The sequence below is a fragment of the Notamacropus eugenii genome, chromosome 3 (genome assembly GCF_028372415.1).
Source record: "Notamacropus eugenii isolate mMacEug1 chromosome 3, mMacEug1.pri_v2, whole genome shotgun sequence".
In the NCBI taxonomy this organism is placed as follows: Eukaryota; Metazoa; Chordata; class Mammalia; order Diprotodontia; family Macropodidae; genus Notamacropus; species Notamacropus eugenii.
The window spans coordinates 174,986,181-175,012,735 of record NC_092874.1 but is presented as its reverse complement, the minus strand read 5'-3'; the positions used below and the strand labels follow the sequence as shown (position 1 = coordinate 175,012,735).

General features: G+C 37.6%; 1 long non-coding RNA gene across 1 annotated transcript in view; it reads left to right on the top strand.

Moving 5' to 3' along the window:
* LOC140533538 (uncharacterized) overlaps nt 1–26,555 on the top strand; it is a 515,565-nt gene that overhangs the window by 191,994 nt on the left and 297,016 nt on the right. The window contains exons 2-3 of the long non-coding RNA XR_011976960.1: nt 1,522–1,806; nt 19,917–19,999. This is a non-coding gene — a long non-coding RNA (uncharacterized lncRNA). The remainder of the gene's footprint in view (nt 1–1,521; nt 1,807–19,916; nt 20,000–26,555) is intronic.

Sequence of the window (26,555 nt, the reverse complement as noted above, 5' to 3'; positions counted from 1 at the left end):
TAATAAAACATTATTAAGTATATACGATGTGTAAGGAACTATGCTGGGCCCTGAGGATATTAATGCAAAATAAAATAGTTCCTCTCTTCAAGGGACTTGCATTCTACTTGAGTGGAGTTGCAGCATGCCTACAGGGAAATAAATAAAATTATATCAACCAGTCTGGGAGTCCTTGTGATAGCACCTTTTTGTTGTTATTTAAATATTTAAATATTGAAGCATTCTGTTCATCTAGAAATTTCTTCTCTCTCATTTTGTTGGATTTGGTTTTTTTTATGGAATTTATAGAATAAAACAAGTCACTTAACCTTAATTTCCCAGGATATAAAATCAAATAATATTTTCTAGCACTTTGCAATCCATAAAGTATTATATGAATGCTATCATTATTATTTATTAGGTTTATACTTTCTGCTTTAGAGTCCTCTCTCTTTTTGATGTTATTGTTCAATTTTCTCTTCAACCATCTCTGGAAGTAATCCTTTACCCAAATACCAATGCATATTTACAAACCGACAGCAAGAGCTTTTCAAGAAAAAATCTCAATCAGAGAGCTATTCTTGGAAAACACAAATTTAGGTTATTTATCTTAAGGAATAAGCCAGTCCTGATGGTCATAGTAAAGCATAAAAGCACCTTTTTTGTCCTAATGTGCTCTTCTAGTTCTGAGCTAGGCAAGACTAGAAATATAATGAACTTCCAGCCTCGGGAAGGAGGGAGAGTGGGGAAGAAGAGGGGCAGCAGTCAGGAGACATATATCAGGGACTCTCCTTTGCCCTTCCCTGCCTTAGAGTACAACTCTTCTGTCGTGGTTCAGTTGTTTCAATCATGTCCCACTCTTTGTGATCCCATTGGAGGTTTTCTTGGCAAAGATACTGAAGTAGTTTGCCATTTCCTTTTCCAGCTCATTTTACAGATGAGAAACTGAGGCAATCAGGATTAAGTGACTTGTCCAAGGTCACACAGCTAGTATGTGTGAGGCTGGATTTGAACTTAGGTCATCCTGATTCTAGGTCCACTATTCTATCCACTGCTTCAGCCTTCCTGCACCAAAGCATACTTTTAGAGTACACTAAGATCTTGGGTGACACATAAGTTCACAGTGGGACAAGAGTCAGTAGTTCTTTCCCACTGTGTTTGTATGGACAATATCCACAAAGTAGATTTATGATGACACCAGGGCAGTAGGTGAAATTTTCATGGGTGTTAATATACTGTTGCTTCTTTTCGACAATGAAAGTAGAAAGAAAAGGCAAAGGGAAAATATTTTTATTAGTCTGTGGGTATCTGAGAGCCCTGATTTGTTTTATTGCCCTGGTTGTTCAGTATAGATTGAGATAGGCTGGTTCTCAACCTTTATGGATTATCTCTGTTTCTGTCTTTACTGGACCATAAGCTTTTGAGGGTTCTCTTGAGGTATCTTACCTAAACTTTGTACCCATATCAAGAAATTTGTGTTTTCCAGTATGGTAAGGGGGATTGTATCTTTTCCCATTCCAAATTCTATTTTTTTTTTTTCAGAGAGGATAAGGAGACCAGCCAAGATGATAGAAGAAGAGGATGCAGTATAGTCATCTCTCTCCTACAACTACTCCACAGAGGCCCATAAAGATAATGACTAGACTGAGTCCTGGTCATGAAATTCAGAGATAATGGATGATCAGACAAAAACCTCACATCTGTGGATTCCATGCCGTCACTTGCCAAGGAACAGCCAGAAGTAGAATAGATGTCCACCTTCTGTGTGTATTAATAGTGTACCCCAGAATCTTCTTCAGTCCCCTCTGCCTACTGCTGTTTTAAAAAGTGAGTTAAGAATCCCTTTCCTCAGTATGTTTTTAGAATTGATTAAGTAGCTAATTTATTGTTTATAAAACATTTAGAGCCTCATAGATAAAGGACTTGTGGAGCTAGAAAATACTATTATGATTTTCCTTTACAAAAATTATACCATGGTAGTGTAGTGGTGCCCCTGTGTTTCAACAATTATGCCAGAGCTGTACAAGCCTTGGCAATTCTCATCAAATTGAAATTGCCTCAAATATAGACCCAGAGGGAAGTTGGATGTCTGTTGTCCCAGAACTAACCTCTCTAAATTCAGAGAGATTTATCATCCCCTAAGCTAGTGTCAGGATTAATTCATTTTTAGTTGTAGCAGCTCGCAAGAAAGGCATTGTTCCATAAATGGATAGAGAACTAACCTCAAAACCAGGAAGCCCTGGGTTCAAGTCTCACCTTTGACACATATTGCCCATGTAATCTTAGGTAAAACACTTGACCATTCACTGATCTAGGAAACTACAAGTTGTAGAGGGAGTTTCCTCACTGAAAACACAGGTTAATTCTTATCCTTTTCCAACTCACAAAGACTTTCTGCAAAGACTTGGAGGGGTGGTAATCTATGCTGAATGGCATGCCCACAGCAATGAAATGATAGATCTATAAAGGAATTAAGAGGATTTTATGGATCAGGTTTTCTGATTCACACATTAAGTTACCATGTGTTGAAGGCTAAGATTGTAACCTGAGTGTCCACTAAGGCTGTTGAATAGAAAACTATTTATAAAATGCATATACAGAGAATGAGATAATTTTCTGTCCTTCCATGGCATCTCTCTAGAAATATTTCTCCTTCTGTCTCTGCTCTCCAGACACAAAATAGCAAAGATGGAGAAAAATAGAAATTATTTTTGTGTACTCCCATTCTTTGAATGATCCAGTAAATTGATTGTTTTTTCTTGAATTTCTTTTTAATTTATGGAATAAAACAAGCATTTTCATAACATAGTATAACTTAAAAAATGATTGCACATGAAACTGCAAATCAGTTATGTACAACTTGCTATTCCTTTTAAATATATAAAAAATTATCATGTAAATTTTTTTCTCTTTTTTTCCTTCCTTGCCTAACCCTTTACCCTAGAGATGGCTACAATTAGCTACAAATATGTGTGTGTGTGTGTGTGTGTGTGTGTGTGTATACATACACACAATTATTCTATACATACTTCTATTTATCAGTTTTTTCTGTGGATGCAGATAGTGTCTTCTCTATAATTAATTTGAGTATAATAGTCAAAATGACTTATTCACCCAAAGTTGTTCTCAAAACAATAGTGTTGCTGTATGAAACGTTCTCTTGCTTTTGATCATTTCACCCTTCGTTGTTTTGTGCAATCCATGTTTTTCTAAGATCATTAGCTAATCATTTCTTATAGCACAATAGTGTTCTATCACAATAATATACCACAGCTTGCTCAGAAATCCCCCAGTTGTCAGGCATCCCCATAATTTCCAGTTCTTTGTCATCAAAGAGAGCTGCTGTAAATACTTTAAAACATACTGATTCTTTTCCTTTATCCCTAGTCCTAAACTTTGGAAATAGACCTAGTAGTGGTATTGCTGGATCGAAGGGTATGATCAGTTTTATAACTCTTTGGGCATAATTCCAGATTGCTCTCCAAAGTGGTTTGATTGGTTCATAATTCTAACAACAATGAGCTGGCATCCCAATTTTTCCATATCCCCTCCAACATTTTTTGCTTTCTCCTTCAATCATTTTAGCCACTTTGGTAGGTGTAAAATGATATATCAAGGCTGCTTTAATTTGCATTTCTCTAATCAATAATGATTTAGAACATTTTTTCATGTGACGATAAATTGTTTTGATTTCTTTATCTAAAAACTGTCTGTTCTTATCCTTTGACCATTTACTAACTGGGGAATGACTCATATTCTTAGAGATTTTAAAATTCTTTATATATTTGAGATATAAAACCTTTATCTGAGAAACTGCCTATAAATCCCCCTACCCCCCAATTTTACATTTTCCTTCTGATCTTGGCAACATTTATTTTATTTTTACAAATTTCAAAATCAAATGTAATTGAAATTTTCCATTTTACACCTCACTCTGCTCTCTATCTCTTGTTCATAAATTGTTCACCTGTCCATAAGTCTGGTAATGATTATACTCCATGTTCTTCAAATTTTCTTGTAATATCTTTTTTTATATCTAGGTCATGTATTCATTTTGACCTCATTTTGGTAAATGGTGTATGATAGTAATCTATGCCCAGTTTTTGCCATACTGCTTTCAAGTTTCCTAAACACTTGTTTAACTAAATAATGAATTCTTCTCCTAGAATCTTAAGGCTTATTATTATTTCTAATTTGGTAAAATAATTTTTTTGTAATTTAATTGGGAGGGCATTGAATTTATAAATTTGTCTAGGTAAAATGGTCATTTCTCCAGTTATTTGAATAACTGGTATTTTTAACATCACTTTTGTTAAATTTCTGTTTCTTTTCTATGCAACTTTATTAAAATATATTTCAGTGAACAAAAATTCATTTTTTTTTACTTCTTATCTTTGGTGAAAAAGAAAACCAAAACCCTTAAGACAAATTTTATATTCAAGCAAAACAAATTTACACCTTTGCCATATTTACCATTCTGCATCTTGAATCCATCACCTCTCTATTGGGAGGTAGGAAACATGTTTCTTCACTCCACTGGAATCATGCGAGGTCACTTCATTGATCAAAGTTCTTAAGTCTTTCTAAGTTATCCTTACAATGTTGTTATTGTATTGTAGTTTATATAAGCTCCAAGGATTCTTATCCCAACTCCCATTTCCACTGATGAGTTCTAGAGATAACCCTGAGGGATCAGGGATGTTTCTTTAATGCCTTTGGCTCAAGCCCCTATTGTACTTCTCCTCCTCCCCAAGATTATCAGCTGAAAATAATTTAGCTAGCTAGCCTCAAGCAGCTTTTAGAAAGGGTTATTGACTAAGGTAGTACAATATGAATTATCGTACAAAACATTTTCCCAAACATTTGTGACACTTTCCCACAAGTACATATATAGAGAATACAGAGGATAGTGTGTTTAAGGTTAGAGAGCACATGTGACAAAGGGGTAAACCCACATTTCCTGGTTGCTGGAAGTCCTTTTTTCCTAATGGGGGTGTTGTCTAGTGATGGTTTGGTTTATTTGGTGAGCTCCTTCTAAGGCCATTAGCCATCAGCAGTTTTTAGCTTCCAATGATGATGATCACCAGATGATCTTGTACTTTTGTTTAAAACACCAGTGGGAAGATGGAACCTGTTGATATTTTGGGAGTATGATGCTAGGATTCTGCTGGCGAGATGGGAGGTTTGTCATTCTCCTTACCTTCTGAAGCTGGTAGAATCTTCTTCTGGTGAAAGGGGACGGGTGCTAACTAGCTAAAACCAAGAGCTATCCTCCCCTCACCCCCAGCTGATTCTTCCTCTTTATTATGTCAGAAAATGACTCACTCGACTATTCTAACTAGCCTGATACTTTTATATAGAACTCAGAGAGTAAAATGAATAGACCTTTTGTCTGGGGTCATTTCACTTCATCACATGGCTTTCAAAGACTTTTTGCACTTAGTCTAAGGTCTTTTGATTGATCAAATTGTGTTTTCACCTAGTTAGAGTATCAAGCTAGATTAGGTGAGGTGGTTTTGACTCTGACCTTACAGTATGAATTATTCTCTTTGTTCTGATTACTTTTCTGGGCACCAATTCATGTGAATCTTCCAGTGTTTCTCTGAAACTGGCTCTTTCATAACTTCTCACATGCAATAATTTTACATCACATTCATTTACCATGATTTGTTCAGAACTTTCCCTATTGGTCTCAACTCCCTTAGTTTCCTATTTTTTTGTCACCACGCAAAGAGCTGCCATGAAGATTTTTATACTTATGGACACTTTTCCTCTTTCTTTGATCTGTTTAGGGTCTTAGTTTCTATATATGGATGTTCACTGATGGGAATGGGGAAAGATGCTATTAAATATCTTGAGTTGCTTCTAGATGTGCTTACCGAGAGAGGGAAAAAAAAGCCAAAGACATTAATTCTGTTGGCAAAGGAAGTCTTTTCTCTTCTTTTGTCCTCCTTGTATTTCGGCATTGCCCTGGGAGGGCATTATTATTATTATTTTTTTTTGTATTGGCCAACACATGCACTCTCCCTGTCACCAGAGACCATTTGGCAGTTAATGACACTTTCTTTCTGCATTTTTCAGACAAATGAAATCACAATTGGGGAAGCTAGAGAAAATTGGTCTTGCAATTTCTACAGTATTGGCTGTCTCCCCAGCAGAGGCCTAAGTCCACCCTGAGGTTTATATAAGCTTTTATGGTGTATTTTGCTAAGATGTAAGGTGTTTTCAATTGGAATTCTGTTTCACTGTTGTCTAAGGCTAAATGACTTTATAGTATCACAGAGCTATATGTTAACAACTGAAACCACGTAAGAGAGGGTGGGGTACACAATGCTCCAGTAAAGAGAATATAATTTATTAGAGAAGAGCGCCAAGTGCCAACTGTAGAGGCTCCTTTCAATTCTGCTCCCAAATTAGCTAAGGATTGCAGATCTGATTCATTTAACTAATTAATGGATTTAATCTAATTCTTGCAATTTTTTATTTTGTTGCAGGAGCCCAGGGACCTTAGGGCAACATACATGTTTTAAATCAATCATATACTTACAATAAATTTGACATCACTGACTAGCCTTTCTGTGCTTTTCACTATGCCCTTGCTACCATCTCTAAGAGTTTGAACTGCCATGGTAAGCAGACTGTTCTCCTAAAAGTATGATTATCATAAAAGCAATGAAGTCATTGAATCCTAGGGCAAATGTAGAAGCCAAAATTTCTTCTGCTTTTCCCATCATTTGAAAGTGGTTCAACTTCAGGATCATAAATTTTGTACAACATCCATAAATCTTGTGCTATTTCTCATTGGCCTATGGCCAGGGAAAATAGAAGCAAGGTTTTATTGCCCAAAGTCATCATGCTATGGGTTCAAGAGTACCAAATTTCCCTTTTCATGTGTAAAATTTGGAAATCTGTCATCAGTTCATATTTTGTAGACTCTAATACTCATTTCTAGTGATATATTAGTGATATAATCCTAGAAAGCTATACAGTAAGCCAGGCAATAATTGGGGTTGGACAGTCTCCACAGAAAGGATAGGCAGAATCCTAAGATGCCAAATTTGAAAGAAAAGATTTTAGGTAATTGGTCTCATTGTTCCTGACTCATCCTGAAAAAAAGAATTTTAGAGTTCAAGGTCTTCCACATCCTTTGATGTGAAGGTGAGTGGGAGATGGGGAAAGAAGAAACTTCCCTTTCTTTCTTCCTCCTTTCCATGTATGTCTTCCCACTTTCCTTCCTCTTGCCTCAGAGAAAGGGTCAATGAAACAAAAGGTCCTCTAGTGAGTTTTTTCTGCTGTTCAGAGGTCATTGATCTCATCCAATGCTGGGGTCTGTTGTAGGCCAAACCAGGGACTATAGTGAGAACTCTCTATGGCTCAGACTAAAATACAGTCAGGATAACTTGATAGAACTGGGGAGCAGTATTATGGCTTTATTATTGTTGTGATTAAAGAGTCAGAAGCAAGGGATGAGTTATTTGTAGCCAAAGGGTCATTTTTGAGAGCAGCTAATATGATGTGGACTGTTGTAAAATGAGCATTGCATTTGAAGTCAAAAGACTTGGATTCAGATTCCAATTCTGCTACTTACTACTTATATGACTTTGGACAAGTCAACTAACTTTGTGAATCTTCTTCTTTTATATTTTATTTTATAAAATCAGTGAGATCTCTGAGGTCTAGTCTTGCTCTGAAGCTTACAAGCTGTACTATAAGCAATTCTATAAGCAAAGAGGGGCTATATGAAAGGTGCATGTTGGAAATCCAGAAGTACATTTTAGCAACGTGGCCCTCTGGGCAAAGCTGGCCGGCAAAAGGGACATTATTAATTTTTCAAACAAGTTTGAACTTAAATGGAGAGGTATGTTTCCACTTCACCTCACTAAACTCTGATCCTGCTGTTGTCATTTTAAGCCCTGGTGTACCAAGCTAATGCCAAAATTTGTGAAGGAGCTTCAGCTGTGGACAGCTCCCTGCTGCTGCTAGCATTCCCAGCATATGGAAATGACTGCCAGGCAGAGTGCAGGGAGTAGAGTGGATTCAAACCAGAATGACATCCCCCTCATTCTATTCTCCCTGCCCACAAGCCACTAAGGAAATGCTTTGTCCTCCTGTGTAGTCAAACCTCGATGATAACCAAATAAACAGAACACGGTGCCTTGAACAGAGTAGGCACTCCATAAATCCCTGTTGATTTATGTTCCTACTCTAGCCAGCTGCTTTGTCCCACTGTGACTGAAAAGTTATGAACTAAAGCACAAATGTTAATTAAGGCAGTATAAACCACCACCAAAGTAAACATGCCAAGCACAAGTATTATTAACAAATAAATATACATGAGTACGAAAGGATAAACACACACAATTTTAATGTTTTAGAGATCTGTGATTTGATTAGTATGGATATTCCTTACCTCAATTCTGATCACATTCAATGCCTGAGGAAACGTTTCCTAAGTTGCTTCAACTAATAATAACAATAACCCAGTGGCCAGCCTTCTGGCTATGAGTCTTTCTGAATTCAGGTTGGTACCTGACAGATATCTATATCTATCTATCTATATATATAGATATATAGCCATACTTTAACCTTGGTAAAACCCGACAGAACTTGCATTCTACTGGCAAAGCCCTCGTGAACCCAGGGTCATCTCCATGCTGGAATGAAATTTCAGGATAGGAACACATTATGCCTATGTAATTGCATTTATGCCTGAGCATGTATGTTATGGCCCAAATGCAGAAAGCAGTCTTTTTGTAGATCTGGACAACTATGTGTAAATAGTCTGAATAGTCTCACTGAGATGCAGAAACTCATTAGAGACTATTTAAAACTAACTGGAAAGTCAACATACTCCGTAAGATATCTGTTGGTATTTCAAAGGTGACCAGTGCCTGGAATAATAAGCATAATTGACAATAAACTGAAGGCCATTAGGAGGTATCTAGGAGATTTCAGGTTTGGCTATGTTAGGAAGGCAGAGGAAACAGGACTAACTCTTACAAGGGCGGTGATTTGCTCATCCTACTTAAATGTAATGAGAATCAACAAGGCTGATTATTTTAAATGATATTAAATCATAACACTCTATACAGACTGTTGGTATATTGTTTCCCTCACTGGAATGTGTGCTCCTTAAGAGTGGGGATAGTCTTTTGACTTTTCTTTGTATCTCTATTTTATACAGGGCCTGACACAATTAATGTTTATTGACTGACTGAACAGTGTCATAGTATTATAGTTGGAAGGGACTCTATGGGTCATCTAGCCCCTCATTTTAGGGAAAAGAAAAATGAACCTCAGAGAGATTAAATGATTTGACTGAGATCACATAGGTGATAAAACGATGGAATGAAAGTTCAAATTCAGATCGTGCTTTTGTAGAGTTAGCTTTGGAAGGGACATTCAGAGGATGTCTAGTTCAACTCCCTTATATTACAGATTAAAGAACTGAGGCCTAGTGACTTACCCAAGTTCACACAGTTTAGAACTGTCAGATGGGATACAGACCCAGGGCCTCTAACACCGAAACTGACATTCTTCCCGCTATTACCATGCTTTGTTCCAAATCTTTTTCTGAAGTTAAATAAGGTCTTTTGCCTCATTGACAGATATTCTGTGATTGTTCAATCTATGTTTATAGGCCATAGCCCATTTATAATATTTTATATAAATAAATATATTACGTATAGATAGATATTATATATACACATGTACAAAAGCATGCGTATACATGTTTGTTGGTTAGACATGATTTATCTGTATTGGAAATTCCTGTTGAAACTTTCTTCACAGGTGTGAATTGATAACTTGTCTGTGATTTATAGTTTAAAAGAATTGAAGTGTTAAGTGACTTGCTGAGGTTCACAGAGCTGACATAGTCAGAGGCAGGATTTGATCCAGATCTTCCAGGCTCCAAGGCTGCTTTCTATTCACCAGGTCATAAAATCCCTTACACCAATGTCTTTATAAAAATACATCTATGCACACATCATAGACATGTATACCACATAAATGACTCAGATATCTCCTGTATTGGGGGATAAATGAAAATATCATAAGATGATTCAGAACTGGAAAAGACTTTAGAGGCCATATAATCTGATCTAGTCCACATTTTACATTTAAAAAATTAAGGTCTTAAGTGGTTAATTGGCTTGCCCGAGGGAGTAAAGAGAGGATGAAGATTTGAACTGACATCCTCTGATTCCAAGTCCAGCATTCATTGGTAATCTGTTAATTTTGCAATTAGGAAATGTACATTTCCTGACAAAAGATCACTGGGAAGTTTCTAAACTTAATTTTGTACTACTCCTAGGGGTGTATTACATACAAGTGTGTTATAGCTGAAGAATAATAAAAATAACATATTTAAATAGCCCGTCAAAAGTGAAGTTCTGAAGTACAGTTAGCAAATTCTTTGTTGTTTTCCAGTTTTTGCAGGTCCTGTATAGCCTGGACACCCTGGGATGGGGGATGGATCAGGAACAGGCTGGGCATTTGGAGGTACCTGGGAGTCATTCAAGATACCTGCTGATATATTGCAGTACGCTGTTTCTTAAGCCTCAGTTCCATAAGTACCAGCCAACTGGTGGCAAGTTGGGGGTGGGGCACAGTTTGTTTTTAATAAAGAGAATGGCAATGAATCAAAATCAAAACAGGGTCAGAAAGGGCCAGAGGCAAAAGGACAAGTTGGAGAGCCAGGTAACAATGGGATCCAGGAGCAGAGATGAAAATCAGTGTTTATGGGCCAAAGGAGTAAATCAGAAGGACAGGATAAAACAAATAAACAAACAAAATAACTAACTAAACCAACCACAGGTCAGGAGAGGGGTCTGGAGTAGTTGCAAGAAGCTTACAGTGTTTGTATTCAGCCAGTTGGAAGTTCAGCCTTTTTGAACTAGGACTCTTTGAGGTAGTCATGCTTACATAATCTCTTCCATTGGTTGATTAGTCTCTTTAGTCTTCTGAAGGAAAGGTGTTTCTGTTAAGGCCAGTCCTGGACAATGCTCAGATTTCAAAGAAAAGTATTTATTTAGTGAAGAGATTCTGATTTAATTTCAGTTATAAATGACTATTTTTAAGAAATGCTTTTGGATTTGACATGCATGCTTTAGTTTTAAGAAATTTGTATTTCATGCCAGGGACCCATATGCTGATACTGCTAATCAATTTGTAAGGTCTTATTTAAATAATTAGCTTTGGGACTAGAAGCATAAACAAAGCTGTTATTCATAAATTTGCCAATTACCTTTCCATTGCTGTGGACGTTATTCCACTCAATTAGATCCTGAAGTATCCTAAGGAAAGGTAAGCAAAATCTTGCATCTGTCAATCACCTAATACTTATCAGTAATCAGACAATTACTGAGTGTATTATCTATGCATTTATATGTCTAGTCTTAATGTAAAGATTTATTTGAGTTTTTTTGTTACATCCATCAAATGTATTAGGAAAAAAAAGACTACTACCAAGCCAACAATTAGTTTTAGGGTTAAGGTTCCTAAGTAATAAATTTAACTTAATACTTAGTTTAAAAAACAACAATTTGTTATGAAGCCAATTTCTAATGGAGATAGAAAAGCTGAATGTTTGGGTTGAGAACACATAGATCAACATGGGTGTGATCCATTGACTAGCAATTAGGAAACCTGAGCTTCAGTCCAGACTAGCACTACCTTACTATATTTACCTTAGGTAAGTTACTGTCCTGCTTTGTTTCATGTCTTTAAAAGGAGAATTGTAATAACTATCTTATCTCTTGAGAGATAGCATAGTTTAAAAGCACACCAGAGTGTGCTTACTCTTAGAGTAAGAGACTGGATTTTAACCTTGGTTCTGTTTATTATTAGCAGTGTAGTCTTGGGTCAGGTAATTGCCTTCTTTGGGATTTAGTTTCCTAATTTGTAAAGTTGTGATGATAACTGTAGTAATAATTATTATCTATCTCAAAGAACCATTGGAAGCAAAGCAGGTTGAAAACCTTAAGGAAATGTAATCTATTTTAAAATGACCTTTTCCATTCAAAACTGCCTCTATTGCTTCATCATGAAGTAGAGGTGACCCTGGATTTCCAAGGTCTGTGCAAGTATAATACAAGCTTTGTCACATCTAACTAGCCTGCGAAGCTTGCATTTAGCCTGGTGAGGAATTGTGCTTTTCTTGTCTGAGTCCTAGCCTAGCTAAGACTGAAAAGGCTCATCATCACCAGGTTGGCTCTGGGCTTGGAGTCAGGAAGACTCATCCTCATGAGTTCAGACCTGGCCTCAGACATTTACTAGCTGCATGACCTTGGGCATGTCTCTTATGCCAGTTTGCCTCAGCTCTTCATGTATAAAATGATCTGGAGAAGGAAATGCAAACCACTCCAGTGTCCTTGCCAAGAAAACCCCAAAGGGAGTCACAAAGAGTCACACACCACTGAAACAACTCAACAATAACAACAAACTCAGTGACCACTGCTATATTGCAGGTTGCAATCTGCTTCAGTAGGGACTCCCCAAAGCTACAAAATCGTAGCTACTTGAAGTATTGAATTAAGTATTGTTATGTCTACCTGAAAAATGAGTTAATGTCAGGTCCCTGCTTTGAAACATTTCGTATTTATTGAATAAATACCTGCCTTGTAATTTAGGACCTTTCATGCTCTAGACTTATTTGACCTTTTTAGTTTTCACACACTCTAGCTAAACTTTTTTACCTGCTATTTCCCCAAACCCTCTCCATACTTTCCTGCTCTTGAACAATGGAAGGGAATGGTCCTAATATATGGTCCTATATTTCTCTATATGATATGATATAATATTCTATCTATCTATCTATATGGTCCTAGATTTCTCCTTCCTGTGAGAGTTTCCTTCTAGGTAAAGTATCTACAAATGAACACCTAATTCCTTCACAGTTTGCCCTCTGGTTAAATCATAGTTTGCTTTCATTCCTTCTCCCTAAAAACACCCCAGGAAAACTCACCTATAACTGTTCTGCTCACTCCAGAGGATGAGTCTTCCTTTCCTTTGGTAAGAGTCAATAATCTTAGTTTGCTGTACGTGGCCCACAGAAATTTGCTTGCCCTTTTGTGCTAAATGGATATCCCTAAAGTTCACAGTAATAGCTATCTAGGGCTATTGCTGCAGGTCAGTCCTGGTCTGTTGTCTTCCATGAGAATCAGTGAGCTCTGAACAAGACTCACACCCAGCCTCTTAAGCCTTTACAGACATAAACACACACATATATATACATAAATTTTATAACACATAATATATAATTCTACACTGTGATTGTATCCAAATAACATGTTACATTCTTTAGGTTCTAATTGACTATTACTTTAAAAATCATTAGTCTTTGAGAATTACTCATAGGTCTTCATGTTGGCCTGTATGTCAAATACCTTAACATTGGCTAATTATAACTGTTTTACAAATAGCGACTATGGCTTTTTCTCTCCTACCTATTATTAGAACTGATGGTGGGGTCTATATTCTTCCTCTGCTCCTCTGCCTCCTAGAATCACTCACTTCAGAACTCAACTCAAGTACCACTTTCTGCAAGCCTTTCCTGATTCCCCCAAATGGAGAATGTGCTTCCTGTAACTAATTCAACTACTCTGTGTGTGTGTGTGTGTGTGTGTGTGTGTGTGCGCGTGCATGGGTATTCAACAATACTTATATTCATTACTTACCCTCCCAGACTCTTTAGTACAGCCAGACTGAACTTCTCTCTGTTCCTCATGCACAAAACTCCATCTCACATTTCCATGCTTTTGAGGTGAATTGCAAATTCCAGCAATGTACTCCTTTTTTACTTCCACTTTATAGAGTCCCTTTCTTTCTTTAATAAAGCTGTTTGAACACCATATTTTGCATGAAGCCTTTCCTGATTTTCCTGAATGTTAGTGTCCTCCCTCCTAAACTACCTCGTATTTAATTTATGTATATTTGTATTTGTTCACTTTATATTGTTATACATGTATGTCTATAGACATATATGTACATATACGTACACACATGCACAATGTCCTAAAAAGTCTTAGTATAGTTTCAAGTTATGAAAGGTTTCATGTATATGTGTGTAATAATATGTTATATATAATACACACATATACATATATAATATACAACATATGACATATTAATATATAATATATGTACTCTGTATACATAAATTATACATGATTATTGTCTTTGCCATTACAATGTGTGTTCCTTGTGAATGGGGATTTTTTTTTTTGTTTTTTTGTACTTGTATACCAGCGCCAAAAACATGACAATAAAAGCTTGTTGTTTCTTTCTTTTTTTCCTTTGAACCTCCAGCACCTAGTACAATGCCTGACACACAGCAGATGCTTTATAAATGCTTTTTGATTGGTTGACTGATTACTCTCTAGATCCTCTTTCTCCTATGACATCCTGGTCAGGTTTGCCTGTGACAAAGAGGCTTCTTTCTATTTTGCAAACTATGTTTTCCTTCTTCTCGTCACTGGTAGTTTCCACTTGTGCTTGCTTTTCCATAATTAATTTTTAAACTAGGCATTAAACAATAGATGGTAATTAAAATGGTGGATGATAATACACCCCTGTAGCATATAAAGTCCACTATTTGGAACCAGAAAACTTGAATTTGAATCTTAAATCTAAGTTTTAAAATCCTATTTACCACCTTTGTGACCTTGGGCATGTCATTTAACCTCTGGGCCTCAGTTTCCTCATCTGTAAAATGAGAAGGTTGGACTAGGTGATCCTGAAAGTTTCTTCCAGCTCCACACCCTATTTGCTGTGATCCTTTGAGACCCAAATAAGATTCCATCTCCTTCAAGTGCTTTCTCTTCAAGGTACATACATACAGAGCACTTTGCTAAAAGCTGAGGGAGACATAAAATTTAGATTTGATAGCCATCCATCCCTGACCTTATGGAGCATAATGTGAAGTTGGAGGAAGGGGTATCTCACCAAATAGCTGTACTTTATTGTTTGATAAGTACATTACAAAGTGTTTGTGGGGCTTGAGGGGTTAGGGGGAGAGTTAGAATAATGATGGAAACCCAAGGATCTAGGAAAACTTCCTGAGTACAACAAGGTCATAGGAGTTAGTTTTTCAGCACTCAGAAGTTTTGGAGGGGAGGATTCTGTAACTGCTGAATTTTGTCTTTTCTAGCCTTTAGGGTATTCTATACTGTATTATAACTAATTATCTATAGGGGATAGGTCCTGTGTTAGATTATATAAAGTCTAAGGGTCCCAGATCATGTCTTAAGCACCTTTTAAATACAGTAATTTATATTATTCCTTGCGCATAGTAGGTATTGAATCAATATTTGTAGAATTAATGACTATCACAGAGCTATACAAATGCAATATTAAATTTGGTAGTCATTATCCAGTGAATGGATTTTAGCCATATATATACGTCAATATTTTCACTATTATATAGTGAAATTATGTATTAACATATATAATATCATAATAATATGTAATATGTGATATAATATATAATTATATATAATAAATAATAATATGCAATACATATTGTAATATATAATAATATATAATAGCATACATAATTATATAGAGACTTTTTTGTATCTAAGACTTGGAATTACTTAAACTATCAAACAAGTGGTACGTAGTGATAAACTTGTAGAACACTTCAAATTTCCTTGAATGTTGTGTGCTTTGATCTTGATGTTAAAATTGAATGTGAAACAAGAAAGGAATTTTTGTCCTAGGTACTTCTGAGGGAAAAATAAGTAAGTTCAGATATATGTTCCTCTTCCCTTGATCTGGTTATAAAATGTCTCTCTCATGCCCTTCCAACAGCCATTTCTTTTCAGTACTGAGCAGGAACAAATTAATTAGTTGTTAGTTTCCTTTTGGTGATATGATAATGAGTTCTGTACTATATGTTTGAAAATTAGTTTGGACTCATGTTGGTAAAGAGTATAATATAGGTAACTGTCAGTATATTAAATAATATATTTTTCTTATCCTCTTGGCCTCCTGAGGTAATATAAAATAGATTATTTCAAGTTTCTTTAAGCTTTTTTTCACTTTTTAAAAATTTAGTATTGACAATGGCATTTTCCAGATTAGTTTTTAGTCTTAATTTTTTTTTTTGTCTAGACCTGGCAACTCATAGGCAGCTCATAGATCTGGGAAGTCCCTCTATCCTTCAGATGAGCAGTTATTCTTCAAAGCGTAGTCTTAGAGAGCTGCCTAGGGTACTCAGAGCTTTAATGATTTGCTCTAGGTGACACGGTCAATATATGTCAGAGGTAGAATTGGAACCCAAGTCTTCCTGACTCCAGTGGGTAGCTATGTTTTAGAGCAATGCATATATGTGTGAGTATGTGTCTACGTAAATATACATATATCTACATAGAAAAGCATATATGCACAATGAACATATATACTATTCATAGATACATATATACATATAAGATGTAAATATAGTTACCCATATATACATATAATACATACAATACACATACTTATCTGAGGTTGATGGAGTTACTGTAAAATATTAGAATTTTGGCTCTGTCTAGTCCTCTTGTCTTAAATCTCTTTGCATTTTAAAAAAGAAAACAAATTAAACACCCAGAAAATTCAACATAAACTTAAAGCCAGAAAAAAATCATGAAAGGACTCTGATCCAGAGACATCCCTGCTGTCTCTATCTCTGTCCTCCGCCCCCTCTGCCAATCCTCAGCTCACCCAACCCCCCCAAAAGAGAAAATCTCAACAGCCACGAAACAAGTTTACAATCATAAATAAGATTTCAGGGAAAAATCAATTGCCTAGTGGTCAATATTAATCTCCCATCAATAAAGTCCCATATCTTTCACTTTTTATGGTAATTGCCCCAGTGATCTCCTTAAAGTGGTTCTCAAGTACTTAGAGGGCCCTGCTGATAGCATCTTATCAGGGCTCAGAGCAGTGGTGTCAAAGAATGTCCAGGAGCTGGGGCCTATTCTAAGAAAAATGTGGTCTTTCAGAATGTGCTATTTAATTTGACAAAGGGTACTTGGGTGCTGCAGGCAGCAGCTTGTGTTTGCTCAATGGAGAGTCCTCTTGGATTCCGCTGTTTCCTTTGCTACCACTCTGTTCCCCATTCTCAGTGCCTCCCCCTCCCCCCAGTTCAGGAGGAGCTTGGGTAGATTTGTATCCACAAAAGCTTTAAGGGTTCGTTGAAACAAAATAGGCCAGGAGTCAGCTTCACACTTAAGATAGCCTTGTTAGGTATCTCATTGTGCATGCTCCAGAGGGCCTTTGGAAATGACACAAATTACTGTGCTGGCAGCAGCACAGACCCCTCACTTCTCCAGAGTGTATTAGAGAGAGCACATCGAGGGCTAGAGGATATTTAGCGCTTTTCCCCACCTGGTTCTCAAGATGCCCCACCAGAGCTAGGACGAGAGCATTTGTGTGCTTGGGGACAGGTTTAAAAGTTGTGTCCCAATCCTTTCCTGCAACATATCCAACTTGACCTCATGGAAGAGGGACTAGCAGGGTGTGGTAGAAAGGAAGCTGGATTTGCAGTCAGAGACCTTGGCTCCAATCTTTCCTCTGTTATTTATGACTTGCGTGACTTTGGGCACACAGTCTTAAATTCCTCATCTGGAAAATGAGGGCAATGAAGTAGACGATCTCTAAAGCCCCTTCTAGTTCAATACCTATTCCTGTGACCTAAGTAGTGATAAAAAATAACTAGCATTTATTGATCACTTGAAAGTTTGCAAAGCACTTTACAAGTATTATCTCATTTTATCCTCAGAACAATCCTGGGAGATACGTACTTATTACCACCCCCATTTTGCAGATAAGTAAACTGAGACAGTTGGTGAGTGATTTATCCAGCTAGTAAATATCAGATTAGATGTGAACTCAGATATTCTTGACTCCAGGTCTAGCACTCTATCCATGGTACCATCCACTTGAGTGAAATAAAGTGAGAGTAAGTGTGGAATCTTCTAGTATCAATTTTTAAGTGTACAAGAAGGACCCCCTGCATGTTGTTATGCCCTAGGTGTCTGCCTGCTTTGCCTAACTGTAGACTCTGTCTCCCACTATCTCTATAGAAATCTTATTGGCTACTCTCAACCGACTTTGAGTAAGAGCCAGAGAAAGTCTGTGAATTAATCTATTAGAAGTAAAAAATGCCATAGGTAGATCCAGACTGGGAACTGAGATCTAGAACCAGAAAAGACCTTATATGTCATCTAGTCCAACTCCCTATGTTACAGATGAAAAAACTGAGGCCCAGAGAGGCTGAGTTGAAAGCATCAGAGGTTGAGTTTGACCCTCAGGTTCCCTGACTCCTGAGGGAATGCACCATATTGCCTTCTTTTCCAGGTATGGAAAGACTGCTTCCATGGCTACATGGAAGTTAGTATCGTATCTTAGACATCCTAATGAAGAAAGGGGCTTAGAATGAAGAATTTATTATGTTGATATAGAGGGTAGTCAAACATTTCTAGGAATACAGGACACAGGAATATAGCACACAGCTTTTCCCTGTTCCCTAAGATAATTCTTTGAAATTTGGGGCTTCTGGTTCAAATTGCTCCAGCCCTGGTTCTGGGGGCCTCCATTTCCTCATGTTTTACAGTCAGTGGAAGTACCAACGTTTGTGCTGAAGTTTCCCCAAAGGGAAAAACACATTAGTTTCCATCCATGTTACTATTTTTCACCTATACAGTTTTGATCTTTTACTTAAAAATGATGACCTTGGAATTTCCACCCCTTATCAAGATTTTTCCCTGCAAAACTCTCTCTCAGCCTCCTTCATATGTGTTTTTAACAAACTGGCATACTACCCTGTGGCTCATGAGTCGCATATACTGTTATGTTATTGCCCAAGCCCTTCCAAAGGTGGCACATTCTGCTTGAAATCATGTCAGATACTACTTTGATGTTCCTTTTTATTCTGAACTTAGCCATCCTTCATAGTAGTTACTGATTCAATGGAACAAGGTCCTTTCTTATTCTAACAAAAAAGATACGATATAAATTAAATTTTCATGCTCTGTGATATAGTAGAAGATTGCAACATTCTGATTTACAGTTAGGATGATAAATGAACTTCAAAAGACAAGACATTAAAAGTGAAGGCAGATTTTCTTGTTGCAAATTACTGAAAAGGAAGATGATGCAAGGATAGCCCAAGGATTCCCCTCTCGAACCAAGGGAAGAAGCTCCATTCCATTCAGACCTATCTGTTTATATCTATTTAAAGATCATGTATACTTGTAGCACTAGGAGTTCATACACTGCCCAGGGGATTCTCAAAGGGAAAGGACCTATGAATGTAGGGGCTCCTTCCCAGCAATGGTCACAGCTAGGTGGCGCAGTACATTGTGCATAAGTCAGGAAGACCAGAGTTCCAGTCCTGCGTTAGAAGCTTACTAACTGTCATACTCTGGATAAGTCATTTAACTGCTGCCTGCCTCAGTTTCCACAACTGTAAAATGGTGATTGTAGTATTTACCTCCCAGGATGGTTGTGAGAATTAAATGGCATAATATTTGAAAGTACTTAATACATAGGAGTCATTCAATAAATACTTATTTCTATCCCAATAATCATTGATCTTAGAACTTAAAAAGACCTTAAGATCTCTTCAAATCCCTTGTTTTCAGGCAGCAAATTTATTATAGGTCTCATTTCACTGATAAAGTCATTGATAATGTCAATATTATCAACCAATCTTATGTACTCCTTTTTCAAGTCAGTCTCTCATCTGACCATCTGCCCACCTGAAATGTACTCCCTCCTTACTTTTGTGACATAGAATTGCTGTCTTCTTTTAAGATGAAGCTCAGGCACCATCTTCTGCTCAAAGCCTTTCCTGACTTCCCTCACTGCTAATGCCTCCTCCTCCCCCTCTGCCCAATGACAGTTTGTATTTAACTCCTTTATATATGTTTGTATTTAACTTTATATAGGCAGCAAAATGATGCCACAGAGAGAGTCCTGGACTTGGAGTCTGAAGACCTGAGATCAAATGTCACCCAGATGCTTTCTAGCTGTAAGTCACTTAACCTGTCCCATAGAAAATGGAGCTATAATAGAACTTCCCTTACAGGGTCAAATAAGATCACATTTGTGAAGCACTGTGTAAACGTTGAAGTGCTATGGAAATGTCAGCTGTTATATTTATTCTCTATACATTTTAAGGTTGTACTTATTGTCTCCCACATTAAATCAGGTGTGAATTGTTTCAGTCTTTGTACATTCTAGTGACTCCCACAGTGCCTGGTACATAGTAAGTTCTTAAAAAATACTAAGCATCCAAATAGCCTGTTGCCTACTGAAGTTCTCTCTGTTCTTCCCAGCCCCCGTCCATTATAGGAAGAGTCTCTTGTAATTATCAGTTAGGAAACTCATTCTAGAATGTTTGATTGGAGTTCAGAATTTATGAGACTGTCTGAATTGTTTACCAAATCTTTGTAACCCAGACTTCATTATTCCCTGCCTTCTTTGGCTCTTGCTGACTTTTATCTTTACACCCTCCCTACCCATCAGGAAGGCCTTGCCCTTGTCATTATCATATGACATGACACCAGTCAACTTCTAAGAGCTCCCATTTGATGCTTACCCTTCAACGTGATACTTCTGCCTTCTCCTACAGTTTTTTTTTTAACCCATGACCCTTGTTCTCCTATATCGGAGGTTCTTACCTTTTTCTGTGTCATATACGCCTATGGCAATCTATAAGAGCCTTTGGAGCCCTTCTCACAATGTTTTTAAATATAGAAAATAAAATACATAGGGTTGCAAAAGAAACCAATTGTATTGAAATAGTTATTAATTTTTTTATAAAATCAAGTTTATGGAACTTACAGTCTCACAAGGCATAGTCCTTTGTGAAGAATTCTGCACAACTCAATAGTTCCTAAAGATATGTATCTTAGCAGAGTATGGCAATTCATGTCCATAGCAACAGGAAGACAGCATAGCATAGATGTTAAACAGTGAACCTTAGAGTACCTGGATTCAAGTCTAGCCTCTGAAACTCACAGGCTACATGACCCCTGCCTATACAGCCACACCAAACCTAATTTTTTTTGTAACCCTATCAGGATCTCCAGTGGCTGTATTCACAATTCAATCTTTTGGTTATATTTTACTTCATCCTACCCATGATGCAGATGACCTGGTGACCTCAACTACATTTCTTAACCTACTCCTTGGCCTCAGGTTTTCCCTTTCCTAAAATGCAGCTGGGTGGCACAACAGATAGAGTATTGGGTTTGGAGTTAGGAAGTTCTAAGTTCAAATCCAAACTCAGATACTTATTAGCTGTGTGACTCTGCTCAAGTTACTTAACCTCTGTGCCTATTTCCCTATCTACAAAATGGGGATAATGGTAACACCTCCTAGGGTTTTTGTGAGGATTAACTAAGATATTTGTAAAAGTGCTTTGTAAATCTTAAAGAGTTATATAAATGATTATTAATAATGATGATGATAATAAAAGTGAAGGGGTTGTATTAGAAGGTGTCTAAAGTCTGTTCTAGCTCTGCTTCCTTCTGTGGTCAGTCTCATTGGTCCTACACTCACTAACACCATAAGCCAGACTCTCTCCCTCACCTTGACCTCACCTTGACTATGTGCAATCATTCCTGATGCTTGCTCCTTTCCTGCTCATACACTTCAGAATATAGATAGAGAAAGTCACATAATGACATGTGGACCTTCTTTAAATTCACCGACTGTAACTGTGTCCTTGAAGTTCTTGGCACCCCTTTAATATGCCCCTTGTTGATTGGCACGCTTCTCAGAAGCCCCACTGTTCTTAAGGTTCCTTTTCTTCTTTCACAGCCCTCTTTTCCCCAACCCCACTTCTACGCCAGGCTTCAGGCAATTGAACTGTACCACCTGTAAATAAGTCATTTAACCTCTCAGAGCCTCTCATCTGTATAATGGGGATAGAAAAACTTCTAGAACTTACCTCACAAAATTGTTGAGGGGAAAGAACTTTATAAAAACTTAAACTCCTCTGGAAATGTGAATTACTATTATTGCTTTGTTGAGAAAATTGAAGCTCCTCCCTTTCTGTACTTCAAAATATGTTTTTATCTATAGCATTCTCTCCTCTGTCCACCTCATCTCAGGGAAAGAAATGTCCATTTATTAAGGTTAAGCTACTTGTATTCTAAATCCCCAAATATTTTTGTACACATGGGTCTTTTCTCTCTTTCTTTGATCTCTTTGGAGTATAGTAATTTGGAACCTAGTAAAGGTATTGTTAGGTCAAAAACTGTGCACAGAACAGTGACTTTTTGGGTACAGTTCTAAATTCCCTTCCAGGATGGTTGGACCAATCCACAGTTCCCTCAATAAAGCATTAGTGTGCTCATCCTTCATCTAAAGCCTATTGATTCTTATACATGATTCTACAAATATTATCTCTAGTCCTCATGCCAACCTTGCAAGGTGGTGCTGCCATTATCCCTATCTACCGTTGAGAAAACTGAGGCAAACATATTAAGTGACTTGTCCAGGGGTCATGCAACTCATAGGTATTTGAGGCTGGATTTGAACTCAGGTCTTCCTGACACCAGACCCAACTCTTTACTCACTGTACCACCAAACTGGCTCTAGTGATCAGAAGCAGCAAATTAGAAAGGATTTGGAGCTATTAGAGACAGGCATGCTGACAAGAAGAGATGATAAAGGAGTAGGAAAACTCAAAAGTCCTCTGTGTACCTCAATAGCTACTAAAGGCATCACTGTATCATAGCAGAGCATGGCAATTAATATTTACAGTGATGGAAAGATAGTGTGGCGTGATAGATAGAGGACTGCCTTTATGATCAGAAAGACCTGGGTTCAAGTCTAACCTCTGACTCATACTGGCTGTATGAGGTTAGATCAATCATTCTCTGTGCCCTTGGCAAACTCTAAGATTATAAATTATTAATTGCTTGTGGCAATGAAATCATAGGTCTGGTGCCTATTTCTAACAATGGTCTTGCACCAAAATGAATAAATAAATGAATAAAGCTTATATTTAGTGTAGTCTACTTAAAAATTTGAGCAGATTTCTATGCAAAATGGTTAATATCTTCCGGAATGTTGGTACTTAAAGGAGTTCTCAGGAAAATTCAGTTATGGAGAGGATCTAATTTCCAAATGATGTCAAGTACATAAGGTATTATTTTAATATAATATTCTCTACGTTTACTGTTGCCTTTTGGAATTCGTATTTTTTGCTGCTTTTTTCCTCCATTAAAAAGAAGACCATGGCAATAACATAGTAATTCTACAACATTGTAGGTCTTGGTTACTTAGAAGACAGTTTTTTTTTCCTGTTTAAAATTCTACTTTAAAACTTCTTGCTTTGCATTCTGACATTAGTCATTTCCCAGGTTTGGCAATAGTCCTGTTTCGGGTCAGAGATTCCATCTTGCAAGCTCAGAGCCCTGTGAATTGGGTAAAGTTCACTTGTATTCTTTAGCTTTTTTGAGTTGCAGGTGATCCATCCTTACCATTAGGAGGCTAGAGAAGCATGGCTATGAGTTTGGCTCCACTATCTCAGGGTGACTTTCAAGATTTCATATGATAAATTCTCTTATTTATGAAGTGGAAAGATAATGAAGGCAAATTTCATATAGGACCATCACCTAAATACAATAACTGATGTTTTGTTCCCAGTCCATGCCTAAATAAACTAAAATGCTTACACATATCCATTTATTCTTTTGCCTTGAGAAGGAAGCTTTTCACATCAGCTGGAAAAGCATGTCTTACCTATGACTTCATTGTTCACAGTGATTATTATGCCTTCTATCTTAATGAAGGAGAGATCTTCCCCAAAGAAATATTTATTTCTCTGTAATATTTTGTTGTCCAGGAGGGAAATGTCACTTGTTCTGTGTTGCTCCTTTTTTTGGTTTATGAAGGCATCATGGACCAGAAGATGGATAAATAGATTGATAACATCTCTTAAAATAATAATTGTAGTCATCTAACTTAACATATTTTGGCAGAAGGGCATGTTAAAAGCCATTAAAAAACAGCTGTTTAGCTCTAGGGAATTTCACTTCTATGCCAAATCCAAAGATATGTGTTGGTATTTATTCAGTAATCAATCATAGAAAGAAAAGACCTCGAATTTCAGTTGGAAGTTTTTATTTTTATCCTTTTCCTTACTCCTGGTCTTTAAACCTGCTCTAAGGAGAGCTATACATGCCAGGCTGGTGCTCATCAAAAGCAAGCAATCACAGCTAAATCAGCATGCAAAATGCCACTCAACCTTGGGCCTTTATTAAAATTTGCTGGGACTCAATTTGAGATAGCGATCATTCTTATTAAAAAGCAAAATGTAAGATAGTTTTTTTATATAAATCTCTGGATGGAATGGAATTGTTAATCAGCATAGGCTGATGTGATTTCTCTGTTGCAAATCCTGCCGAGGGCTCAGAAGTGGCACATTACCATAATTCGCAGGCTAGAGCTGGCAGCTCCCAGAAAGACCTGCAAGAATCTTTCAAATGCTTAAGCAAAGCTGCAAGTCACAGCACAACAACACTCAGGGAGAGCGTTGCTGTGGGTTTTTCCTGTTATATAACAGTTTCTGTCTCTCCCTCCACCAGCTGTTCTCTGTCAGTTGGATGGTGCTATCCTTGTTTATGTCCCTGAGTGTTGTTTACAAACAACTTCCCAACATATCTCTGAACGAATGGCCCATTTGCTATTTTCTTAGCTCACTGAAGAGGCTGATTGGAAGAGCTCAATTTTTCTTTCAGTACAAAAAGTGGAGCCAATTAACTGTGTGCGCTCAGTGCATTGTCCTCTTCCTCTACCATATCCCCATTCCTTTCTTCACAGAATTTCTTTTCCTCTGTGATGTTTGTTACTGAAAAGTACAGTAGCAATTCCCAGAAGACAGATGTTTTGTTGTTGGACTACATCATATACGGAGTGTGTGTGCACGCGCGTGTGCACATATGATGTAGAAATGATGTACCTTGAGAGACAGTGTGGCATGGTCTGGTTTTGTAGTCAAGAAGAAGTGGGCTCCGGTTCTTCCTTTGACATTTACTATCTGTGTGACTAGCTTAACACACAGGCCACAAGTTATAGAGGAATGGCTGATCTTCATTGGTGGAGGAACAGCACACTGGAAGTTCCCTTCCTCCTCAGATTTCCCTCACCTCTCCCCTCACCCCAGTCATAAGTCTGGATCCTCCCCCTCTCTTCCTCCAATTGTCTTTTTTTTAAAACCAGCAGAACAAAGCTTAAATTAAGGATACCTCCTATGTCCTCATTTGAAAACTGGGAGTAGATATCCTCCCCCTCTCCCTTCAAACTCAACTTGTGGTAAATTTGGTTTCTAGAAAATACTAGGATGCATTGAGCAAACATGTCTGATGAATGAATGGTGAAGAGGCATCCTGAACAAGAAATGGAACTATCAGTTTCCTGTGAACGAATGGGAATCTTAAGTACTGCATGTATGTGAATATGAATTGTAAAGAAAGTTATATATGTATGCCCAAATTTGTAAATCTTTCTTATAAGGGACTTGAGTCCTGTAGGTTCTATGCCAGTGTCCTTGCTAGGGCACATGGGTGTTATCTAGAATGGAGTCTAAGTCTTCTGATACTCTGGTCTGGCCTGTGCCCCATCCTTCTAGGGGGAGACCCAAGCTCAAACATAATTTTGTCACTTTAACAGGAACCTACATTCAAGATTATAATTCTGTAGGGGAGGGGTTAATGTGAAAGCCAGGCTTGCTGCAAGCATCAGTGCTTTCCTAAAGAATTTTACCTGCAGTAAGCAGGAATATTGTTACAGTCTCAACCTATATGTAAAAAGGAGAGTGCCTTTATGGGCATGCATGTCTATGTATGTATGCTTATGTGTATGTATGTGGCACGATCAAACTAGGCTCTATGTAAATACATGTGTTCCCGAAACAGCACAGAGTATTAATGAATGACATTCTCCTTTTCCTCTGGAGAGAGCTGGGTTACACTGATTAGGTCCCTCAGATATACTATCAGAGATGAGGGAGCTTTGATACATCAGGATGATGCATTGAGGTTTGTTAGAAAACCCCAAATTAGATCAAGTCGGGCAGACATCACCTGGGCATGTAGGACATTGATCAGCTAGTGGTAGGCAAACCTTGATGAAGCAGAGTTTAGCTGTTACATATTTTAAAAGGGGAAAAACAATAACGACAACCCACAGAGATGAGATTAGAGCCAGATCCTAACATCTTCTACCTGATGGCTCCTTTTGCTGTCCCGCGTTACTGACAGGACAGATCTAGGGAGCAGGCGATGTGATTCCCGCCCCCCTCCAAAAACGGGGGACAGATTGAATAGATTCAAATATCCACATAAAAGCACAAAAAAGTACCACTCAGCCCCCTCTCCACCTCCCCGATATGGCAAACCTGTTTGTTTTTGTGCATGTGCAGTTAAAATGTTTCAGGGACCCTAGAGCTGGCGGTCTGTTCTCCCTACCGGCCCCGAGTCCTCTTCCTCCTCCCCCCAATAACTGGATTGCAGAGTACACAGCTGGACTTTACATTCCATTTGCAGCGGCAGCTTCATCTGAAATGCTGG